At 40.8% G+C, this 5,926-nt stretch overlaps 1 pseudogene; it reads left to right on the plus strand.

The window, feature by feature from the left end:
- Nucleotides 1–4,842: 4,842 nt before the first annotated feature.
- On the plus strand, nucleotides 4,843–5,236 carry LOC110594358 (annotated as a pseudogene).
- The last annotated feature ends 690 nt before the right edge of the window (nucleotides 5,237–5,926 follow it).

The following is a 5,926-nucleotide window of genomic DNA, read 5'->3' on the forward strand; positions in this document are numbered from 1 at the left end:
CTCGCCTGCCCAGGTGGGTCTTGAACTCACGGGCTCAGGCAATCCACTCACCTCAGCCTCCCAAAGGCATGGGATTACAGGCTGAGCTACCGAGCCCAGCTTACTGTGAAATTTTAAGGGTTCTTTATATATTGTAAATGCCAGTACTTTATTAGATATGCAGATTGCAAATATTTTCTCCCACTCCACACCTTATTATTCACTTTTTCCAACAGGGCCTATTACAGACCTAAAGTTTTTAATTTTGATGAAGTCAAACTGATCAATTTTGTTTCCTTTTTGCTTATTTATATATATATATATAAATAAGCAAAAATATATATTTTTTTATATATATATATTTATATATATATATATATATATTTTTTTTTTTTTTTTTTTTTCCCTGAGTCAGAATCTCACTCTGTAACCCAGGCTGGAGTTCAGTAGCATGATCACAGCAATCACACCTCACAGCAGCCTTGACTTCCTAGGCTCAGGTGATTCTTGAATCTTCTAATCCATGAACATGGTATGTCTCTCCATTTAATTAGATCTTTGATTTCTTTCATCAACAATGTGTAATTTTTTGTTTTGTTTCCTTTAGAGACAGGTCTTACTATGTTGCCCAGATTGGTCTCAAATTCTTGGGCTCAAGGGATCCTCCCACCTCAGTCTTCAGAGTTGCTAGGACTATAGGCATGTGCTATTGTGCTTGGCCCCTTGTGTGGTTTTAAGCATATATGTGTTAGAATTACAGCTATGTATTTCTTCTATTTGTGTATGTGTAGATTCCTTGGAATTTTCTATTTACATAATCATGTCATATGCAAATAGGGGTAACTTTATATTTTCCTTTCCAATCTATATGCCTTTTTGTACCTCTTTTTGCCTTATTGTACTGGCTACAAGTCCTAGTACTATGTTAAATATGAGTGATAAGAGTGCACATACTTGCCTTGTTCCCAAGCTTAGGGGTAAAACATTCTGTCTTTCATCATTAAGTATAATGTTAGCTGTAGATTTTCATAAATGCTCTTTATCAAGTTGAGGCAGTTTCCCTCCATTCCTGTCTTTGGGGGGGGGAATCATTTTTATCATAAAAGGATGTTAAATTTTGTCAAATGCTTTTTCTGCATTGATTTATATATCATACCATTTTTTTCTTTATCCTTTTAATATGATGGATCATATTGATTGACCTTTTTTTTTTTTTGAGTCAAAATCTCACTCTGTTGTCCAAGCTGAAGTACAGTGGCAAAATCACAGCTCCCAGAAGCCTCAGTCTCCTGGGCTCAGCAATCCTTCTGCCTCAGGCTTCCAAGTAACTGGGACTACAGGTACACACCACCACACCTGGCTACTTTTTTTATTTGTTATAGAGATGAAGTCTCACCATTTTGTCCAGGCTGATCTCGAGCTCCAGCGCTCAAGCAATCCTCCTGCCTTTCTCTCCCAAAGTGCTGAGATTGCAGGCATGAACTACACTCAGCTTTGACTGACTTTCAAATACTGAACCAGTCATGCATCCCTATGTAAAAAACCATTTGCTTATGGTGAATTAAGTCTTTGTATACAAGGCCAGGCATGATGATTCATGCCTGTAATTTCAGCACTTTGGGAGGCCAAGGCAGGAGGATTGCTTGAGCCCAGGAGTTCCCCACCAGCGTGGGCAACATAGCAAGATCTCATCTCTGTAAAAAAATCAAAAAATTAGCCAGACATGGTGACATGCACCTGTAGTCCCAGCTACTAGGGAGGCTAAGGAGGGAGGATTGCTTGAGCACAGGAGGTTGAACCTATGGTGAGCCGTGATTGTGCCACTGCACTCCAGCCTGGGGCCTGGGCTACAGAGCGACACTCCTACTTTAAAAAAAAAAATTGATGCATTTTTATTAACTAAAGATTGTAGTTTACATTAGGGTTCACTCTGTGTTTTTGTTTTTGTTTTGACAGATTCTCACTCTGTCGCCCAGGCTGGAGTACAATGGCACACTCACAGCCACCGCAGCCTCGACCTACTGAGCTCAAGTCACCCCTCTGCCTCAGCCTTCCAAGTAGCTGGAACCACAGACATGTCCCATCATGCCCGGCTAATTTTTTTATTTATTATAGAGATGAGGTCTCGCCATGTTGCTCAGACTTGTCTCAAACCCCTGGGATTACAGGCTTGAGCCACCATGCCTGGCCTCACTTTGTGTTTTACAGTCCTGTGGGTCTTGACAAAAGTATAATATCATGTATCTACAATTATAGTACTATACAGAATAGTTTCACTGTTCTAAAAATCTTCTATATTCCACCTATTCTTCTCTCCCTTCTTTCTTCCCCCAAGCTTCCGGCAGCCACCAGTCCTTTTACTGTCTCTATAGTTTTACCTTTTCCAGATTATCATATAGTTGGAATCCTACAGTATGTAGCCTTTTCAGGCCGGCCCCTTTTACTTAGCAATATACACTTAAAGTTCACCTATGTCTTTTTATGGCTTAATAGTTCAGGTTTTCTCATTGTTAATTGATATTTCATTGTAGGGACGTACCAAAGTTTGTTTATCCATTCTTCCAATGAGGGACATCTTGGTTGTTTCCAGGATTTTGCAATTATAAATAAAGCGGCTGTCAACATTTGTGTTTATTGAAAACATAAGGTTTTCAATTCACATGGGTAAATACCAATAACCATGATTGCTGTATTATATAAGACCAAGTTTAGTTTTGTAAGAATATGCCAAACTGACTTCCAAAATGCCTGTACGATTTCTATTCCCACCAGCAATGAATGAGGGTTCACGATGTTCCACATTTTCACCAGTATTTGATGTTGTCTGTGTTCTGGATTTTATCCATTCTAAAATTATGGTATCTCATTGTTTTGTTTTGTTTTAGAGACAGGGTCTCACCATCACCCAGGCTAGAGTGCAGTGACATGATTGATTCCAGTTCACTGTAACCTCAAACTCCTGGTCTCAAGCGATCCTCCTGCCTCAGTCTCCCGAGTAGCTGGACCTACAGGTGTGCCCAGTCATGCCCAGTTGTCATTCCCAAAGTGCTGGAATTACAGGCATGAGCATGGTCTCGTTGTTTTAATTTGCAAGAAGAAATCTTTTCATATGCTTACTTTTCACTTATTTATCGTCCTTGGATTTTTTATGAGTTGGAGTCTCACTCTGTCACCCAGACTGGAGGGCAATGGCACACTCCCGGCCACCGCAGCCTCGACCTGCTGGGCTCCGGCGATCCTTCCACCTCAGCCTTCCAAGTAGCTGGAACTACAGGCGCGCGCTACCATGCCCAGCTGAATATTTATTTACTGTAGAGATGAGGTTTCGCCCATTTGCCCGGGCGGGTCTCGAACCCACAGGCTCAGGCAATCCACTCACCTCGGCCTCCCAAAGTGCTGGGATTACAGGCTGAGCCACCGAGCCCAGCCCCTGTTCATATCTTTTGCCCATTTTTTTATTTGGATCATTTGTTTTCTTACTGTTGAGTTTTAAGAGTTTTTTGTGTATTTTGGATACAAATCTTTTATCAGTATATTAGTCAGCGTTCTCCAGAGTGACAGATCCAATAGGATAGGTAGTTAGGTAAGTAGGTAGATAGATAGCTAGATGATAGGTAAAAAGAAAGATAGAAGAATAGATAGATGACAGATAATAGATATAGATAGGTGATAAGTGACAGATAGATATAGATGATAGATAGATAGATAGATAGATAGATAGATAGATAGATAGATAGATAAACTGAGGTGGGATTTCTTAGAGTTGGCTCACAAGATTATGGAGGCTGAAACAACAGGCCATCTACAAACTGGAGACCCTGTGATGCTGGGTACCCTGGCTCAATTCAAGTCTGAATGTCCCAGAACCGGGAAAGTTGATGGTGTAACTGCTCTGTTCAAGGGCTAAGGCCTGAGAACCCATGGGGCCACTGGTGTAAATCCTGGAGTCCACAGACTGGGAAGCCTGAGTGTCTTTTTTTATTGAGGACAGAAGAGGAAGAGTGTATCTCAGCCCCAGCAGATAGATGAGCATGTTTGCCTTTTCTCTGTTTTTCTGCTCTCTGGACCCCCAGCAGATTGGTCAGTGTCTGCCCATATTGGGAGTGGATCTTCCCCATCTAGTCCACTCAGATTGGCATGCTAATCTCCTCTTGAAATACCCTCACAAACACGCCCCAAAACAATGATTTACCAGGTTTCTAGATATTCCTTAATGTGGTCAAGCGGACACCTAAATTTAACAATCACAATCAGCTGTGTTTTGTCAATATTTCCTCCTGGTCTATGACTAGTCTTTTCATTATCTTAAGAGAGTTTTTAAGATTATGAGCTCAATTTCCTTAATAGTTTTAGACCTAGTCAAATAATCTATTTCATATTGAGTAAATTGTAGTTTGTGGTTTTCAAGGAATTGGTTCATTTTGTTCAAATTGTCAAATTTATGTCCATAGAGTTTCTACGGTGTTTCCTCATTATCCTTTCAACATCTTCAGCGTCTGTAATGATATCCCTGTTGCATTTCTGATATTGGCAACTGGGGTCTCTTTGTTTCTATGTGAGTCTTGCTAGAAGTTTGTGAAAAATCAAAGAACTTCTTTGTTTCATTCATTTTCTCTATTGTTTTCTACTTTCAGTTTCATTTTGTCCCTTCCTCTAAGAGTGTCTTGATTTCCTCTTCATTTTTTGAAAGCTATTTTTTACTAAATATAGAATTCTGGACTGACACTTATTTTTTTCAACTATTGAAAAATACTGATTTTTGCATGTGTGTCTGGTGAAAGTCTCTCCCAGGCCACCAGACGTTTCTGGCTCAGAAACCTCCTGTTTCTTCATTGCCAGAGCTTTGAAGACCCTGCATTGGAAATGCAAGTTCATTTGCCAGAGGTCATTATGACCCAACCTGGGGATGGTCCTGTCCCCTAAAACTCCGGATGGTCCTGTCCCCTAAAACTCCAACTGGCAGACAAGCCGGTGTAACTGCTTCAGCAACTGCAGAGTCTGTCTCTGTGACACGTTTTGCTTCATGTGCCTTGGGTGTCAAGTGGCATCTGACATGAGTGAATGCTGTCTGTGCGGGACATCCGTCACAATGACCCTCTACTGGACCCAATACGGCATCCCTGGATCTATTTGTGAAGACTTTATGGTGACCCTTTTCTGTCCTGTGTGTTCTCTTTGCCAAATCAAGAGAGATATCAACAGAAGAAGAGCCATGCATGCTTTCTTTTTTAAAAAATCGATGGTGAAGAGCTCTTAGCGAGGCTACAGAAACCAGCAGACACCTAGCCTGAGTCCTTCACCGTCTTCTGCAACTGAAATATGATGGATGTGTCATTATAGCTGATGGCCTGGAAAAGAAAACTGCCAATTTTTTACTTATTTTAAGTGAATGTTGTCCCTGCATTTTGCTAAATGGTTCATCTTAGTTTCTCCTTGCTTTCATATGATCAAATTTTCTAGATTATAAGTTTTTTAAATTACATTTAAAATATAAACCAAGGTGTCATGACTGGGCGACAGAGTGAGACTGAGACTCCAACTCAAAAATAAAAAATAAAAAAAATATATATATATACTAAATAATTTTTTTTTTTTTTGAGTTGGAGTCTCACTCTGTCACCCAGACTGGAGTGCAGTGTCTGCTCCCGGCCACCGCAGCCTCGACCTGCTGGGCTTCAGCGATCCTTCCACCTCAGCCTTCCAAGTAGCCAGAACTACAGACGTGCACTACCACACACGGCTAATTTTTGATTTATTGTAGAGATGAGGTCTCGCAAAGTTGCTCAGGCGGGTCTCAAACCAGCAGATTCAGGCAATCCACTCTCCACTCACCTCAGCCTCCCAAAGGTGCAGGATTACAGGCTGAGCCACCAAGCCTGGCTCAAATAAAATATTTTACTGACAAAAAAAATATTATGCCATTTCTTCATGTTCTTAATGGTTTCTG

The sequence above is a fragment of the Carlito syrichta genome, unplaced genomic scaffold (assembly GCF_000164805.1).
Source record: "Carlito syrichta isolate Samal-C Ts95f unplaced genomic scaffold, Tarsius_syrichta-2.0.1 Scaffold314811, whole genome shotgun sequence".
In the NCBI taxonomy this organism is placed as follows: domain Eukaryota; kingdom Metazoa; phylum Chordata; class Mammalia; order Primates; family Tarsiidae; genus Carlito; species Carlito syrichta.